This window comes from Petaurus breviceps, unplaced genomic scaffold (assembly GCF_028583685.1).
Source record: "Petaurus breviceps papuanus isolate PSGF00001 unplaced genomic scaffold, PetGlider_PUasm1.0 187, whole genome shotgun sequence".
Lineage (NCBI taxonomy): Eukaryota > Metazoa > Chordata > Mammalia > Diprotodontia > Petauridae > Petaurus > Petaurus breviceps.
Window position 1 is genome coordinate 22,835,431 of NW_027185799.1, and position 20,059 is coordinate 22,855,489.

The following is a 20,059-nucleotide window of genomic DNA, read 5'->3' on the forward strand; positions in this document are numbered from 1 at the left end:
TATATATATATATATATATATATATATATATATATATATATATATATGTTTATGTTGTCTTCTTGGATAAAATATAAGTTTCTTAAGAGAAAACATTGTTTCATTGTTTTATGTTAAAGAGCACTCTGAAACTATTCCAAGAAGACAAGGAGGAAGGGCAGCAGCCAGAGGGTCCTGGGCTACATGTGTTCCCCACAAACGCCATCTTCTACTTTGTTAATGCTCTATTTGTCAATCCCGTTCACTTACACTGGGTGTCCTTGTAAAAGAATGAATCTCAGCTTTATGGGAAGATGTGTTGTTGTTATCATGTCATCTCTGTAAATGACTTTTCTTTGCATTAATTATATCTATGGACAGATTAAAGGTAAAACAAACACATCGGGGGGGGGGCGTTATTATGAGGTACAGTGTTAGGAGTATGGACCCATGGAGTAACTTTCTCTTGAGGTATCCATTGTCCAGGGGACCCAGCCATCGAATCAGAGTTAGAGGGACAGCCCAGAGGTGGCTCCACACATACATGCAGAGTGTCCCTAGGCATAACACATTTTAGTGAATGAAAACCACTACATCAAATACTTAAACGACAGGAAGAAAATATTTGTTAGAAGTTGAATGATACTGAGTTAGTACAGACAGAAGTTACTGGACAAAGGTGAGTAGCTGATTGAGCTAAAAGATGTTTCACTGGGAAAGAGAGAAAAATGTTTGCATACATATGCTTCTTTCCAAAGCATGCACCATTACAGCAGTTGGAGAAGAACTTCTACTATTTTTCAACGAGAATGTAGCCACCTATCAGTGCCATTGTGTGATACTCTGTGATCAGAATTAGCATGTTCATTACAGTCTCATTTTATTAATGCCTCTTTTTGAAGATGAACACTGTTGTCCCCGCTGTGAAAATGGTACTTTACAGTTTATGGTATAAAGTGGTCTCTGCTGGGGAGCTGGGCTAGGAACATTAAAGAACAAAGCACAGCTGCTTGACAGTCACACAAAAGGATTTTTATGAAAGACTGAGACAAAAGGAAGGGTGGCCAACATTGAGCAAGCTCGCCAGCATTTGGGGTATGGAGTGAAATGACTTCAACTGACTTATAAAAATGGATGAGTACTTAAAATAAGTTAATATCAAATGATAAAGTAATTGAATGCATACCTTTCCATTGAAGAAAGATGTTCAAGCACATGCAATTTTTTTTGTTTTTCTAGTAGTATATTTTTAGTGCTTAAAATGATAATAATAATAGTTACCTTAATATATGGGGGCTTCAGGCTTCAAAGAGTTTTGCATACATTATCTCATTTAAACAACAAAAATTTATCAAGTATGCTATTCTAGGTGCTAGGTGGGGGATATTCAAAGTGTAGATTAAACAACCTCTGCACTCTTAGATCTTACAATCTGGTAAAGGGCTAAGAGGACAGCTAGGTGGTGCAGTGAATGGAATATCGGACCTGGAGTCAGGAAGACTTGAGTTCAAATGTGGCCTCAGATACTTAAAATCTATGTGACCCTGGGCAAGTCATTTAACCCTGCTTGCCTTGGTTTCTTCATCTGTCAAATGAGCTGGAGAAAGAAATGGCAAACCATGCCTGCATCTTTGCCAAAAAGTGCTCAAATGGGGTCACGAAGAGTTGGATTTGATTGATATGACTGAACGATATCACAAAGGAATAAGGTACCAAAGCATATAGCTCTCCTATACAGTAGTGCATGATAATATTTGTCTTTTATATTCTTTTACAATTTGGCCCCAATTTATTATTTAATCCTTTTTATTCTCCTTCCTAGACTCTATAATCTAACCATTCCCTTCTCTCTGTTCTTCTCATGTTGCACTAAGTCTGTTATCTCCATGCCTTTGTTCTAGCTGTTTCATGTGTCCTCACCTCTACTTCACTTTCTTCAGCATCAGCTAAAGAAGCAGGGTCACCTCGTTAGTTTAATGTTTCAGGATTTGAACACAATTCTTCTAGATAACCAAGTCCACTGCCCAATATTTATATGTGTTTATGTTTTCTTTTCTGAGTGAATGTAAGCTCATGATACAGATGATATTGCTTTCATTTCTTTGACTTCTGTCACTAGCATCTAAGGTAGGGAACTGCTTGCAAATCAGCAAAAGTGTTTGAAATTATTAGAAACAGTATATTTGCACCATGTTAGCTAATTAGGGGTGAGTTGACCCAGATCAGATATGTAAGCAGGTCAAAATTCCTTTATGGCTTGGAGAGGTAGAAAGCCATGTCTCTATAACTCCAGCCCAGGCAAAATATGGAAACCCAGTTTTTTTTTTTACAACTATATCTATATATCTATGTCTATGTCTGTATCTCTCTATATAGATAGCGATAGGTATATAGAGATATTGCTACGTGAATACCCATAGAGCTTAGTTGTTTAGGTCATCAGGAAAAAATATACTACTTGATTTAAAAATTTTTTTTTAATTTTTATTTTTTATTTTTTTGCTTTTTGGAGGGAAAGTGACTTGCCCAAAGTCACGTGGCTAGTTTGTGTGTGTGTGTGTGTGTGTGTGTGTGTGTGTGTGTGTGTGTGTTAAGTGTCTGAAGTCAGACCTGAACTCAGGTCCTCCTGACTCCAGGGCCGGTGCTCTATTCACTGAGCCACCTAGCCTCCCCTGAATATACTACTTGAACAAGCGGAGCTTGACAATCTTTTTCCTAAAAATGCCAAATATACAAAAAGTTAGCTACAAAAGTAGTCATATATTTTCATATAGATATATCTCTATATAATTATGTGTAGAGATAGATGGTAGGTAGGTAGATAGATAGATAGATAGATAGATAGAGAGAGAGAGGTTTGTGATGTCTGACTCCAGTAAACAATATAAAAAACAAGAGGCAACTGTGTGACTATGTATGTTTAATGTGGACTCATGAAACATCACAAAAATATTTTTGAGTCAAAATTTTTAAAGAAGTTAAATGTAAACTTATTGTCAGTTATAAAAATAATTTCATGTAAATTTATCTGTATATAAACTTCAGTAATTCTACATTTGTATGTTCTCAGTGAAAAAAAATCTACATGACTTAGGAAGATAGTTATCATATTAAATTTCAAGATATTCAGAATTAGACTTCTGCCTCCCTCCTAATGGTGATAGTTTGAAGAAATATTTGCAAGCATTTATTTTCTCTCCCTCCATTCGTTTCCGCAACTAACCCTCCTCCAATTGAATAATTTAAAAGAAGAAAAAGAAAAAAGAGTCTTCATAATAAGTAGGCATAGTCCAGCAAAACAGATTTCCACATTAAACATACCCCAAAACTTTATGTGCTTGTCTTCAAGTCCCTTACCTCTCTGGCAGGAGTTGGATAGCATTGTTTCATCTTCACTCCTCTCAACTCATGGTTTCTGTGATACAGTTTTGAAAATTATTCATACGTATTCTTTTAGTCATTTTTTTTGTTTGTGTGCAGAGAGTTGACTTTCATCAAGGATGAAAGTACATCTAAGTCCTAGTATTAGACCTCTTTTGTAATACATGTAATTTTTTTAAAACTTGATTTGAATAACGGGAGTTACTGTATTCATGCCATTTAAACTATTATGAAGAATAGCAGGAACTACAATTCTGGGAATAATACATTTAATTCTGGCAAACTGTGCTTTTAGTTTTAAGGATCAATTATCTGTAATCTTTGAAAATAACTTTAGTAACATGTGCATTGTAGAGTAATGAATGTTGATGTGTTCTCTAATGGGTGTGTATTTCTAACCTTCCAACTTTGATGGTGACTTTTATTTTAGATTTTGTCTTTAATGTACTGTATTGGCCCCTTTAATAAAAAGGACCTTTTTTTTAACTAATAATATTTAACTAATAGATCTTCACAAGTATGTCTGCATTAAAATGCTTCAGACAAGAGATTAATGAGTGTGTTCAGTTTGAAAAACTGATCACAGTCTAGGTATTCCCAGAGGAGAGCCTAAGGTTTTTTACAGAGTGTAATATGAAGAAAACTGTATAGAGAACTAGGTGTCTATCCATGCTCATTACAAAAGGAAGCTTTCCTATAATCAAGAAGGCAAGTAAATCAATATGGAAACTATTTCTGTATTCCCCCCTCCCTTCTAAATAACTCTCTACTGTTTTACACACACACACACACAGAGGCTATTTTCAATATTCAGGGCTTTATATATAGCTAGTACGAATACTCTTAGGAGGGGTGAACTTAAAATCTGTAAACTTTAAAAAATATATGTTTTAATGGTGTAATAGATTTTTATTATCCTTTGTATTTTATTTTTTGTCCTTACACATATTTTCCTGAGTTGCCCATAGGTTTTACCAGACAACCAAGGGGGCCCATGACACACAAGAAAGGTTAATAACCCTGTAGGTGGGAATAATCCAAAATAGGATATATAATCCTTTGCTCTCTACCACCTTTCCCCCAACAAAATCACATATATCAGTAAAAAGTAAAATTCTTAATTTGGGGGAGTTAGAAAGCACTCAAATACCTTCCAGGGCATATTTTCTACAAGGTTAATCCCCCCTTATTTAGTGAGTAAAATTAAAGTGATAAATGAGGCCATAACTAGAATGTAAGACTTGACAATGGTTTGAAGGAGAATGAATGGAAGAAAATAAAAGGAGTTCCTTCTTCTTTCTAATATTCCCCGAGGTGAATCCTCTGGTTGTTGCGAAGAGAGGGATAATGAAGAACCCAGCTTAGGGTGGGTTCCTTGTTTCTCCTGAAGAGTGGAAGAATATCTTTTCTAGCTTTCCAAGAAAGACATCACTGTTTCAGGATCTATGTTCTGGGGAGTGGGGAGTGTGAAAGTCATCAGGCCATAACCTGGACTATCTTGGCCAGAGGTATTTTACCTGGAGTATGTGGACTCTAAAAAAAGATGGATGGATGGATGGATAGATGGATGGATAGTTAAATAGGTAGATAACTACTTCAATATAATTAGTTTCCTTTTGTATCCTAGGTATTTCATTTATATTTTTAAAAAATCTTATTCTGAGTAGTGATTTATAGGCTTCCCCAGACCACAAAGGGATCACAGACACACACCCATCCCAGGAAAAAGTCATATGGGACATAACAGATCTGTTGACCCTGCAGAGACATCTGTTGATTCTACTCTTTGGATTCTTCCAACTTTTAGTGTTTGTCATCTCTAATTATTTTGTATTTAATGTATTTAAATTATTTTGTATTTAATTATATTTCATCTATTATATTTTATATATCATTTCAAAATAAAGAAGACAAACTAGGGTATTCTATTTAATTTAATTCAATTTGACAAGTAGTTGTTAAGTGCCTGCTATTGGCCAAGAATAATACTGAATACTGAGGTTAACAAGAGAGAGAGAGAGAGAGAGAGAGAGAGAGAGAGAGAGAGAGAGAGAGAGAGAGAGAGAGAGAGAGAGAGAGAGAGAGAGAGAGAGAGAGAAAGAAAGAAAGAAAGAAAGAAAGAAAGGAAGAAAGAAAGAAAGAAAGAAAGAAAGAAAGAAAGAAAGAAAAGGAAGGGGAAAGGAAGGAAGGAGAAAGAAAAAGACAGAGAAGAAAAAGGAAGGAAGGAAAAAAGAAAGAAAAAATTCCTACCTTCAAGAAACATACATTCTTTTGTGATGATACAAAACTTTTATAAGTAAATACTATGTACTGTGAATAGGGAGAGAAGACTGAACAGGGATCATGAAAGGTTTTCCATAGTCAAAAGAAGCTGAGTTAAACCTTGCTTAAAGCCAGGGTTTCCAAGAAGTCTAAATGAAAAAGGAGCATATTTCTAGTGGACATCTGATTCCCCCCCCCCAGTTGAATCTAACATCACTTATAGAACTTTCAAACCTGAAGGACTGTAGAATTAAAGGATTTAATAAAAACTCCTAGTACTATTAATCAAGAGAGAAAAAGGGGGGGGGTTACTCCAAGGGTAATTACTTGAGATATTTTTTATTACATCATATTTTTTAACTTAACCAAAGAAGTTTGCCTTGTTTGGGTTCATACCAATCTCTAATTAAAGATAAATCATTTAGTACTAGGAAACTGAGGCCTAGAGAAGCTAAAAGAGGCACCTAGTGTCACATACCTCTTAAGTGAGAGTGGTGATCCAAGCTTAACAGAATGCCAGTCTAGTCAGATCTTTTGTGCATTAGACCATAAATAGTCCAGGGATAGATTTGTTTTGGTATTTGTTTAAGCAAAACATAAGTAAAGCTTAGCTCAGTTATACAACCTAAAGGCCAATAGTAGGATCTCTTGCATTCTCTGTTCTTTGGATTTATCTGTTCCTACTTCTTTCCGTGTGTCCAGATTTTCTATTATGGAAAAGGCCAACTTATTGGAGTTTGTCATGGGCTTTGATTAATTATACTGAAAGACACCTCTCCAGGAGGGTGACATAAAATCATCTTGGGGGCTTGGTGGGACCTATGAGTGATTATTTGACCTACAGCATAGGATAGCAACATTCCTCTTTTTGGTTTAGATTAAAAATTCACCTTTAGGCTTTGCCTACTGTCTTCAGGGAGATATTATATATTTCAGACCCCGCAAAAAAAGATTTTTAGAGGTGATATCAGATATATTTTACAAATATACATTACCTTTGTCTGGTAGGATACAGAAATTGGCTGTTAACAGAGTTAATCAATCAACAAACCTTTATCCTCATTTTACGAAATTTTCATAGCCTTTTAATACGGGTCAATGTTCTCTCAGTTCAAGACATAAGAAACTTAGGGACCATCTAATCTCATCTAACTTTTTCAGATGAGTAAACTAAGAACCAGGAAAAGGGGACAGTTCAAAGTCCAATAGGTAGTAACAGAGAGAGATGAGATTCAGAACCAAGTTCTTTGACCCACATACAATGATCTTTTGTTGCATTTTGAATTGTTCACCATTCCCTTGTTCTGGTTTCCTCCTTTCTTCAGCCTATATCATTGTTATTTTACTCTCTAAAAGGCAGTAGCTTCCACTGAATACTAGGAAATAAAGTCTTTAGAACTAAAGAATATAGGGATGGCATATTTTCAGACTGCAAATACTAAGAAACAAATCTGATAGAAACTGAATGATTTCTTAACTTTTGTTCTCCTCAGAAGTATCTTTTTTTTTAATGGCAGTGGTGGGGAGAGAGAAGAGAGGAAGGAGAATATTTCTGAATTATTTATTTTTTCTCCAGAGCTGCTTTCATTTAAGCGTTTATTCAACAGTGAACAAAATTAGCCATATTTCTTCCAGCTTTGAGGACATGGCACCAGTGTATTTGAAAGCAACTTGTGTCTCCACCAAGAAATCACAGTTTTAGTTATGATGATGATTGCAGCAAATGAACATGTAAGATACATGATTGAGGGTAATCAAGCCAATTTATAGGAAAAAGGTGCTCCTGCTGTAATTCAACCTACAGCTTTTGAGGATAGTGGTTTCTGAGCACACTAATGTCTCATCAAGTGCACCATTACTTCTGACAGCCAGATTTGTTGAAAGGTAGGATGTATTTGACAGAAGAGTACTGTACTGACAGCAAAATTAAAGTCTTTTTTCCCTCCAATGGAAAAAGATATTCTTAAAGAAGAAAATCACATATTATATTCAAGAAGAGTTTGAATGTTCTTTGGTTAAGTTAAAAAATATGATGCAATAAAAAAAAAACTCAAGTAATTACCCTTGGAGTAATTCCCTTTTTTGTTTCTCTCTTGATTAATAGTACTAGGATTTTTTATTACTGCACTTAGTAGTTTTATGTGGTGCCTTTTTGCTCTAGGTGAAGCATGACAAGACATACATATGAGATGATTTTAAAAGGTACCAGTAAAATACAATAGAATATTGTATCTCTCGAAAGACTTCATTAAGCAAAACTGATTGTTCTGAGTCAAATATTTAGGTATTCAAAAATGGCAATTGTGGCATTTTTCTTCCTGAGTGATTGCCATTAATAGAGGCTCCAAAGCATCTGAGATTTGTTTGTGTTGTAATTTGGATGGAATCAAACAACCAGGATTAAAGCAGAATGTGCATCCAAATAACTTTAGATGCATACTCTGGGTTTTATGCATGTCGTTAGATCTTATTATGATAGATCTTATTTCCAGGTATTGCCCAGATTGTTGTAAACTGACGGCATGTGCAGCAGCCCACTTATTATGATGCCATTAATCTTTGTTACAAAGATATATTAATAAAGTTACCACTCGCCAGCTCAGTAGCCAGTGGAATTCCCTTGTCTTCACTTACAAACACATAAATCATCTTCTTTGAAGAGTAGGCTATGACTTAAATTCTGCCTTACTCTGTTTTTCCATAAACCTACTACACAGAGCCTATGACATTAATATTGTGCAGTAGACATATTTTCTGCTCTTTTTTTCTTCTCTACCCATAAGTGTGCTATGAAATATAGCATTACTGAATGCAAACACACACACAGACTCCACTCATAGAATAATGATGAAGATTTTGAAGTGGATATGTTTAAATAAGCCTTTTAACTAAATGCATACTAATTGAATTGATTAGAGTCAGGTGTTACTGTGTTCTTTTCCTACAGACACATTTGTTAATGCACCAGAATATAGAGACTAAATACCCTTTTAGTTAAAGCAGTCTCCTGGGAATATTGCTAAGTATGGTCCACAGTCTGAATTCCACATTTTAAGCGGAGCTTCCCTGTTTGCATAACCGTGAATTCCCAATTTTTTAAACAACATTTAGCTTTAAGTGAAAGAGGAGCTCAGGATTCTTTTTTTTTTTTTTACCACAAAGTATCATTTCCATTATAGATTTTTGGGATATGAAGTGTTCAGTAAGTTCCTTGTGTCAATGAAGATTCCTTTCCAGGATCCCAATTTTTCTTTAAAATTTTAACTCTCTTTCCTTTCTTTGCTTATTTATTTCCTATTAACAAGCACCTATTTTCTCTTCCTACCTCCATTGCAGAGAAAAAAAAATCTTGTAAGAAATATGTAAAGACAATCCAAAAAAATTACCATGTTGTCCATGTAAAAATGTGTGCTTTCACTATAAGCATGTTGGTTGAGTCTATCACTTTTTTGTCAGGAGGAGGTTGTTAATATGTTTCATCATGAGTCCTGTGGTATCATGGTTTGTCAGTGCATCAGAGTTCCTAAACCTTACAAAGCTGTTGTTCCTAGCAGTGGTGTTGTTATTGTGTAAATTGTATTTATTCTTTTCATTTACCTTTTTATCAGTTAATACATATCTTCCTAAGTTTCTTGTAGTGCAAAGATGTTCCATTTTTATAATAGAATTTATTCAGCCATCCCCCAGTCAGTGTTTCTAGTTTCTAATTCTTTACCACTACAAAAATTATATCTTTTGTTTCTAATGACCCCCCCCCCTTTCCCTTCTGTCTACCTTCTCTTGGTCACACGATCTATCCTCAAGCTTCATATTGCTATGTATGATTCCATTTAGGAAACATTTGGATATGTTTTGTTTATGCTTTAAGTATCTGTTCCAGCCCCCTCATTTATAGATGAAAATATTGAAAAGATAAGTAAATTATCAGTATTTGATCTAAGTAACCTTAACTCCATTTCTAGTGTGTATCATCAATAAGATACTAAGGAATCCTATGTTCTATTTCAAATGGCCTCGTTTCTAAAGTTTTGTGGCTCCATTAAATCAATTTCTATTTTTTTTAAAAGCTTTTATTAAACTACCCTTTTCATGAGCTATGCTGGTGACATCTTATAAAGTTAAGTAAACATATTTGATCCTTGACCTAGAGATGCTTTAAAGACCAAGGAAATCTTATTGGGGGTATATACCAGAGTAGAATTTACAGGGGGAATCAAGACCCCCTGACTTGAAATCCCCCTCTTTTTGTCTTGTTGCAGGTTGTACATCTTGTGAACCCAAACAAAAACCAGAAGGGCCTTCTTCTCTGAGGAGGGTATTTAAAAGTGGGATTTGAAAGTGGCCTGTGTCCTTGTTCTTAATTTTCAAAAAGCAGAGAGAGAGGCTTTCCTGTTCAGGCCTTTTTTGTGATGGAAATAGAAGAAACTCGGGAATACTGAGCAAATAAATTGTGGTTGATTATGAATTGAATGAATAAGGACTCCTTGCTAAGCTGCTTTGAGGGAGCACCTAACTACTCAAGTCTTGATACAGTATGCGTATTAATTGAGCAGACAGTTCATCAACAAGTATTATTAAGTATACTAGGGATGTAAAGGAGAGCACAAAACAGTCCCTGTTCTTGAGAAGCTCCCATTCTAATGGAAGGGAAGAACATATAAACAGCTATGAACAAAGGGTATTTTTATGATCAGTTGGAGATGATCAACAGAGGAAAGGCACCAATGTTAAGAGGGATCAGTAAAGACCTCTCGTATAAGATGATCTTTCATCTTGAACTTGAAGGAATCCAGGAGGTAGAGAAGAGGAAAAAGAAATATTCCAGGCCTTGATTACATAGCCAATGAAAGTCCTCTGAGTCTAGAGGAAGAGTGTCTTGTGCAGTGAACAGCAAGGAGGCCAGTATCACTGGATTGTAGATTATGTTGGTGGGGAGGCAGGGTAATAAGGTGTAAAAAGACTAGAATGGTGGAAGGGGGCTCATGAGAGACATAACATGGAACACTGGGAAAAGAGGTGGGTTTGGAGTTGAGGAGGCTGGGATCTAGATCTCTGTTTCTTGACTCCACGTGTGACCATTAGCAAATTGTTTGATTTTATCAGTTTCCATATCTATAAATGGGGTTGGAGTAAGATCCATAGATCTTTAGATATTCTTTGAGTCTTTGAAATTCAGAGAGGGGTTGACTCCTAACATAGTTTCTAAAATGGCAAATATCCTTATGATTACTATGTATTTCAGGTTGATCTTCTGCATGATAACAGCAGAATTATCCTCTATACTGGTGGATTGGGCTCAGCAACATGTGTGTGTGTGTGTGTGTGTATGTGTGAAAGTAAAATAACAGATAAGAGCAAAAGTTGTCGAATATTAGGGGAAGGCTGAAAGAGATTTGGCAATAATGAAAAAAGAATACATGTAAGAAAGTGTAGGATTTCAGGAAGATGCAGGAACTATCAAAGGAGAGGTGAATTTTCAGTGTGTCAACTAAATATTTGCCCAGGACTGGAGTAGAAAGCTTTAAAGGTCTAAGTTGATAATTTCAGAAATGTTGAAAATGAATTCTATTCATTTTTTAATGTCATAAGAAAAATCAAGTCTTTCATGATTTGAATTACTATGAGCTTTATAATAAGCATGCAGGAAAAAGAATTTCATTCATTTAAGAGAGCTGTCTAATAGAATCTTTGAGACCCCTGATGGTCTTCCTTGTGGCTTTGTACGCAGCGTGCTTTGAGAAATGGATAGACTTAAGTCAGTTCTGTACTTCTTTGAGTTTTTAGTATGATTAGCTGCTGAGATCTCTGAGCTAATTGGAAAGGTGCCAAACACTTCATTTCCTCATTTTATGTGATCATTATTTCATCTTCATCAGAGGAATAGAGGCATAGTAATCTTTTTTCAATGTCAAAATTCACCATAGTTGAAGGAGAAAAGGTCCTTGCCCTATGTACCTCAGAGTTATCCTCTAAAACAAGTTTTCTTTTTGTGTCTGTCTTAAAGAGAAGTTGTTGGAAGTTTTATAGGTCTTATTGTCGGGGAGGTGACTTTAAGTTTTTATTTTAGGCAAATGCATCTGCAAATTAAGACTGCAGAAGCAGCAGTGTGTGGATCCTCACAGTTCTACTCAGTTGGACAATTCTTCATTACTTTGACAATTTAATTGGGTGTAAAAAGAAATGGCAATTAGAAATCAAGGCTTTATGTGGGATAACCTACCAGTTCCAAAGTTAATCTTAAAAATTCAGTGAGACTTGAAGAAGGTTCATATTTAACTCCCTCTAGTTAGTTATTTCCTATATTATAAGTTCTTTATCACTTTGATAACTTTATTGTGATATGAAGATAATCTTAGGTTTCTTGAAGGATATGCTATCAAACCTCAGTCTCCAGACCTTCCTGCCAAATAAGAAAGTCTCGGAGTAGAAACCCAGTGACAGTTTATTTATTTGTTTTCCAAGGACTAACCTAGCTAAGCTCAAAGAAGTTCATCATCAGATTACCTATAGGGTGATGAAAATTTTTATCACAATAATTCTGGGATTCTATCTAATGTGTTGTAGGAGAATTGTGATCTTTGTTTTGCAGGAAAAAAAAGTACCCACATTGATGAAATCACAAATCCTAGAAATATTGATATATTTTCTTTAATAATTTTTTTCTTTTAGATATACTTTTTTGTTTTTGTTTTAGAATGTTTTACTATGATTTAGAATTGTCTCTAAAGAGAACAAAATCATGGGTAAAAATTTAGGTATCAGAAAGACTGAGAAGGTTGTTTTTCACTTGGTTCAAGTTTTGCTTCCAGGCATTTAGTGTGTCATACAGTTGTTGCTATTGCTGTCTTCCAAATGTGTGATATGTGCTATGACTGACAACTACTTTTTTCTGTGTTTGGTCAATTTTGCAACAGACCATCTTAGTTCTTACAGCATCAATAACAAATGCTTCCACATCTTCAGCTCCAATTTGAAGTTCTTGCTGCATTGTGTCAAAAGAGATTTCTTTATTCTCTATTGCCATTCCCATAAAAGTAGGGAGCCTCATTTTTTGCCATATTCTGTTCATTCAACAAGCCAAGAGAATCAATGAAGTCTTTATTATTCTGGTAAAGCTTAACATATGATGCCAATTTAGCAATCACAAAAATGGTTAAAAGATCATGAATAAGCTCCCCTTCTAAAAAAAACTTGATCGATTTTAAAGTCATAGATATACTTTTAATGATAATACTGTTAAAGAGAAATAGTGAAAATTGAGTGCAACCAATAGTAATACATATTTGGAATGTAAGTTCCTTGAGGGTAGGACCTGTATCATTTTTGTCTTTGTTCATCCATTGTTGAACCTAGCACATTGCTCATAGTAGGTGGTAAATATATGTTTTGTGAATATAAACACATATCTGTGTGTATAGAATCGAAGTAGGTTTGGAAAACAGTATTGGCGTTCTTCCCCTGACAGTGTGGGGAAAAAAGTTCAGTTTTCCCCAGAGCCAATTGTAGAAAGATTCTGTTGTCCAAACTTAATCTTAAGTGCTGAGTTCTTGAGGCAGGAAGAAAGATGGTTATTTAAGGACTTCATTAGAAATCATCCATCATCTTCACAAAATTTGATGACTGAAAAGGACTTCAAAAGCCTTCTAGTCCAACCTCTGTCTGAATAATAATCATTCTACAGCATATCCAATAAGTGATCATCTAGCCTTTGATTGAAGATTTCTGGTGAGGGGAACCCAAACCCTCCTGAGTCAGCCCTTTTCATTTTAGGAGAGCTCTATTTGTTTGGAAGTTTTTCCTCATAAGGTTGATATTTACCATTTTGAAACTTCCTCCCATCACTTGTGCCCATGCCCTCTTAGGCCAAAAGAGTAAGTCTAATCCCCCTTTCACATGATGGTCCTTCCAATATTTGGAAATAGCTTTATAAGTCTATAGACTTACAGTCTAGTCTGATCAGACTTGTTCTTTCATCTCATTCTCATATGGAATGGTCTTGAGGTCCTCTACCCCTTTTGTGGATTTCTCCAACTTGTTGATTTCCTTCCTAAATTGTGGCATTCCAGACTGGATGGAGTGTTCCAAATGTTTTTAGAAGTAGGCAGAATACAGAGTATTCTCAATGGAGCCAAAGATCATATTCTCTTTTGCTTCCTGTGTCAAGCCCCTAAATCTTTTCCATCGCCACTGTAGGACATCACTCTGATCAAGTACTTTTGCTTTTTAAACTCACTTCTAAGTTTTTACATTTATCTCTGTCAAATCTAATCAAATCAACTTTTGCCCGACCTTTCTTCCTGTTTTTCATCGTAACTGTGTTTTGTGTCACCTGAAGATTTGATAATCATGACATCTATGTCTTTTTTCAAATTGTTGATAAAAAACATCTTTAAGTAGCACATAGCCCAGGACTGATCCTTGGCATGCCCTAATAGATAAATACATCTTTCCAAGATGACATGAATTATTTATGACTGCTCTTCGTGTTTGCTACAGTCCCATATATATAGTATTTTAGTATATCGTTATATAATATATTATGTTATTTATTAAAATATATATTTAATCTGCATATCTCCATCTTGTCCGTGAGAATAGCATGGAAGACTTTTTCAAAAGCTGTGCTAAAATCTAGGCAAACTACCTTTAGCCCATTCCTCTCAACCACCTGCTGAGTAACCCTGTCAAAAAGTAAATGAGGTTAGTTAAGAATGACCTGACTATTTTTGTTGAAACCATGCTGGTTCTTTGTGGTCACTGCTTCCTTTTCTTGTTATTCACTAAGTATTCCTCTATAATATATCCATTGCTCTATAATAAATTCTAGAATTTTGCCAGAAATGAAAGTCAAGCTCCCTGGCCTTTTTGGGAGTTGAGTCGACATTTACCTTCTCCAGTTTTCCCCACCTTGTTCTTTATAGTGTTTCAGAAATCACTGACTCTGACTCAGCGCTCTCATCCACTGGCTCTTTCAGCTATTTATTTGGGCCTTTGAACTCATAAAGAGCAGCTCAGTGCTCCCTGATTATATCTCCATATTCATCTTAGGTTTCAATTCCCGATTACTCTTTTGGTCTATGCTTTCTAGTCCATAAATTATTCTCCCTGGAAGAGAAAACCGAATGATTTTGCTTCCTATCTTTGGTCCTTATGCCATCTACCCCAAGCAGCGGACTTGTCCTTTTTGGATACTTTCTTTTCCCAATATAAATTTTTAAAAGTAATTTTTGTTGACTTTATTATTCCACAGTGGCCTTAGCTCATTGTGAGCTTTTTAAATTCATCCTCCATTACCTGACTTGACATGTCTACATCTTCATAGAAATTAAGTTGGAAAATGAGTTCCGAATGTATCCATACTTTTGTCCTTAATCCATTTCCCATTTTCCTCTGAAATGGAATCATTTTTCTTTGTCTCTTTGAAATTTCCCTTTAAGACATTCTTGCTCTTCTTAGACTTGCATCATGTGCATTATTTTGGAAACCTTTGAAATCTGCTCTTGGTGTATATTAGAATAGGCCTAGGTTTCTTCTTTCTCTATCTAATGGAATAACCCCTTTTCTATTCTTTGCTTAATAAACTACTTCTTCCTTGCTGGTTTCAGTCAATTCCAGGCTAGCGTATACTATCTTGGTCTTTCAACTTCTGAATTATTGTTATTGTAGCTATTTTCTTTGGCATCTAGTTTGGATATGTGTGTATGTAAATAACATAATATATGTATATTTATGTATCTATCAAAAGAGATATAATTATAAATGTAGATACAGGCAGTATAACATAAATAGCTCTCTAGGAAGACCTGAGTTCAAGTCCCACCTATAAATTTTTAATTTTGTGAAGAATAAATTTCAAAGTCACACTGGCTTTGTAACCCTAGATAAGTTGTTTAATTTCAGTGCTCTAGGAAACTCTAAAATCATAAATTATAGAGAATGTGCCAACTTGCATTGATAGAATTTCTTCATCCACGCATACATATATATGCATATATATGTAGATGTATGTATTATATAAACACACGTGTGTGTATCTGCTCTTCCCCCTTCATTTCCATTTCAAAGCCTTTTTGATTAGATTAGCAAGACTGCATGAAAACACATACTTTCTGTATATATGATTTGAACTGCAGTCCAAAAATCCCAAATTCATTCTTAGGTACCATCCTTAATCAGCAGTTCTTTGCCCTGCTGTGTTCTTTATGACTCACTGTGTGAATCATAAAATTTCCGTGCCTTTGCATGTTCACCAGATAGAGAATTTCCCCCATAATAAATAGGAATTAAATCATATGAGAAAATTTTAGAGACTAATATTTTGGACTAAAATTAGAATATTATTATGTGGTGTGTATGAATGCTAGGTGAGTATGGGGGTGGTGGTTTATGAACTCTATAGAGCATACAGACTTAAGTACTTATTCTTATGGAGGAGGTCGCTGCATTCTGTGCCAATGAAGTTTTTGGAACAGACTCAAACTTGACTGTGAAGGTAGTCTCGGAAACACAAAGGCCTATATCTTTCTGGCAAGATTTATAGCAAAGGGAAGTTGATCGTCTTTCTTGCCAAATAGTAATTCTAAGTCACAAAATCCAAAGAAAAGACCTTCTAGACACTGCTTATCAGCATCAGTTTCTATTTATGTAGCTCTCAACAGAAGCATAACTTTATATAAAGTCTTTACTTCTGTATTGTGTAAATCTGTGATCTCTCTTCTTTATGAGTTCCTGGGGCTTGATTTTTTTTTTTAACCCCAAGAGCAACCTTCTGGTGCTCAGCCTGTCTGCACTTGGGTAAGTTGTTCTTCTGACATGCAGCAGGCACAGTCAGTCACTACCTTGTATGTATAGCTTTCCAGCATGATAGGGGCCTGCTAGCCATTGGGCACCATGGTATCTGGATAAGGCATCCTGCTACAACTTTAATTAAGATTTATTAGGTTCTAACTGTAAATATAGGTCTTGCTAATGATACTTTAAAATTTCAAACTTTTTTTTTGCTTTTTTTTTGGAGGGGGAAGGTAGGACAATTGGGGTTAAGTGACTTGCCCAAGGTCATACGGCTAGGTGTGTGTGTGTGTGTGTGTGTGTGTGTGTGTGTGTGTGTGTGTGTGTGTGTGAAGTGTCTGAGGTCAGATTTGAACTCAGGTCCTCCTGACTCCAAGACCAGTGCTATATTCACTGCTCCACCTAGCTGCCCCATTTTTTTCAAAATGAGATATTTTATTTATTTTTTTTTTGGAGGGGAAGGGCAGGGCAATTGGGGTGAAGTAACTTGTCCAAGGTTATACAGCTAATAAATGTTAAGTGTCTCAGGATGGATTTGAACTCAAGTCCTCTTGACTCCAGGGCCAGCATGCTATTCACTGCACTATCTAGCCACCCCCCTTCTTTTTTTAAAGTAGAAGAAAGGAATAGTTATTTATATAGTGCCTACTATGTGCTGAACACTGTTCTAAGTGCTTCACAACTATTATATAATTTGATCCTCACAAAACCCCTGAAAACTAGGTGCTCTTACTTTTCTTATTTTATACTTGAGGAAATCAAGAAAAACAGAGATGTGAAATGACTTACACAGAGTAACACAGCTAATAAGTTTCTGTTTTGACCTCAAGTCAGTGTAATTGTCCTAAAACATAAATCTTTTTTTTTCTTAATAGTCCATTTAATGTAATCATAGTTCAAGGTATTTAGATAAGCTTTAAAGTTGACAAGGACTTTATGAAAACTCTGCATAAGAGCCAATTTTAAGATTTTTAAAAAGATTTTATTTACTTGTAACATTTTTACTTCATTACCTTCTCCAAAACTGAACTCATTATTTTCCAACCCAAATGACCTTCTGCTTTCACTCACTATAGCACTATCCTTCACTCTCTGTCTCATTATAATAATAACAACTAATATTTCCATAGTGATTTAAAGTTTACAAGTCCCTTTGCATCTATTATATTATCTTCTCTTATCCTTACTATAACCCCATGAGGTAGACAGTTGCAGAAATTGATGTTTAGAGCAGTTAAGTGACTTGCCCAGGGTCACACAGCTGTTAAGTATCCTTGGTAGACTTTGAACATGGGTCTTTCCAACTATAAGTCCAGCACCCTTTTCTTTTTTATATAGCTTCTCTAATACTTTCCTTCCTCTCATTTCTAGTAGCCAGTAAAATACCTTCTCTAGCCACTTTGAATTCTGTCTCAAACACTTACTAGGCCTGTGACCCTGGGTAAGTCATTTAATCTCATTGTCCTTCAGTTTTTCACCTATAAAATGGGGTTAATAATAGCTGTCATCTCATGGGTTGCTGTGAAGATAAAATGAGTTAAGATATGTAAAGTGCTTTGCAAACCTTAGTCTGTTACGCAAAGTCTAGTTATTATTGCCGTTCTTGTTGTTGTTAAGGCTGGGGTCCCTAACCTTTAGTTTTCTTCCAAACCCCATACAGTGCCAAATGCAGGGGGGTGTTGTACTTAGAAGCTACCCAAACATTGTTAAGGGATTAATTCTTTTTAGAATATCTAGAAGGTGGTCTCTAGCACATCAAAATAGATTGCCTTTAAAGGATTCACAGAAAGACATGGAAAGAATTTAATGGGATAAGAGAGTGTGGGCAAGTTTCTCTCTGCACAGGTGAAGGAAGGATTCATACCAATGAAATCTCAGACCCATTGAAGTATTAAGTAAATTCCCAAGATACCTAATATCATGCCATATAAAGTTAGACTCCTGATGAATGGTTTGTGATGAATAAAGATAATTTGAATCCAAGTGTTTCAAGACTTGACAGTCTTTTCTTTACACAGCCAAAAATATTCATCTTAAATACACGAGCATTTGTGAGATGATCCAAATGAGACCAAGGTAGTTATCCAAAGGCAGGGTACTAAATCAATACAGATTATTACAAAGGCTATATTACTATTATAAAGAGCTTTAATACTATTTGGATTGTTGCTAATATTATATCCCTAGTTCTGATTTGAACTTAAAAAGAGATGGATCAAAATATTCTTTATTTTAGGGAATGGGAATGAGGAAGGGGAGGGCTACTGGGAGACATTTAGATGATGGAAAAACAAAAATATCAATATAAATGTATTTTTTAATAAAGAGATGAATCATGCAATCCAAGCTAATGTTAATGCATACAGATATTTTACTGAAACTTAATGTATATTGATTTCATGTGCTGAAATATAGACATTTATCATTTGAATTGGATAGAAGAAGTAAAACTATCACCTCCCAGCTACATCATGTGTGAATGAACAGTTTTTTCAGCATTGTTTTGACACCAAAACTTTTCCCTCTTTCTTCCATTTTGTAGTTAGAGAAAAATAACCCAAATTCATGCAAAGTAGGGAAAGTTCATCTTGCAATCCTGACAGACACATACTTTCCACTTCTCATCAGAGAGGTGGATATCTATGCCTATGGTATGAGGCCTACATTAAATTTTGCTTAATTGTATTTCCTTGTTTCGAGGGAATAGTGTTTATTGAACTAAAGTGTTGAAAAAAAAAAGAAAGAAGGGGCAGCAGGCCTTAGAGAATAGGGTGCTGGGCCTGGAACAGGGAAGACCTGCTTTCAAATAGCACCTTAGACATTTGGTAGTATCATGACCCTGGAAAAGACTCTCAGCCTTTCTATGCTTCTCAGTTTCCTCATCTGTGCTGTATAATGTGGGACTTGGAATAAGTTCCTCAGTCTAATAGTAGCCAATATTTATGCGGTACTTGAAAATTTGCAAAGCACTATCCATGTGTTATTATTTCATTTGTGCTTTCCAACATCCTACATGTGAATATATCAGTATTATAGATATTGCTTATTCCCATTTTAAAAAGGAAGAAAATGAAGCTCAGACTAGTGAAGTCTTAACCATTGTCACCCAACAAGTGACAGTTGGTCCATTTAGTCATCCCGCTAAGAAGCAACTTAAAGACAGCTAGATGGTGAAGTGAATAAAATTTTAGATCTGGCATCAGATGTTCAAATCCAGCTCCAGACACTTACTAGCTGTGTGACCCTGGGAAAGTCACTTAACCTCTTTCTGCCTCAGTTTCCTCATTGTAAAAAGGGAATAATAATAATAGCACCTACCTCCCAGGGATTTTGTGAGGGTCAAGTGAGATACTTGTAAAATGCTTTGTTCAGTACCTGGCACACAGTTGGTACTTAATAAATGTTTATTTCCTTCTCTCGTTACCCTAAGTATCAGAGGTGGGATGTGAACCCAAATCTCCCAGATTCTAAGATGAGGACAATAACATACACCCTCCTTCCACAATATTTGTGAAGACAAAATGAAATGATATTTATAAAATTCTTTGCAGACTTTTAAGTTCTATATAAATGCAAACTATATCATTGCTGTTGCTGTCATCATCATCATCATCATCATCATCATCGATTCCACTGCTTTAAAAAAAGC

General features: G+C 35.4%; 1 protein-coding gene and 1 pseudogene across 15 annotated transcripts in view; one reads left to right on the top strand and one right to left on the bottom strand.

Moving 5' to 3' along the window:
* The window catches only part of PTPRD (protein tyrosine phosphatase receptor type D), a 2,782,277-nt gene that overhangs the window by 2,425,791 nt on the left and 336,427 nt on the right, over positions 1–20,059 (top strand). The gene's annotated exons all lie outside the window — the stretch shown is intronic.
* Positions 9,455–14,331, bottom strand: LOC138163213 (eukaryotic translation initiation factor 3 subunit M pseudogene; annotated as a pseudogene).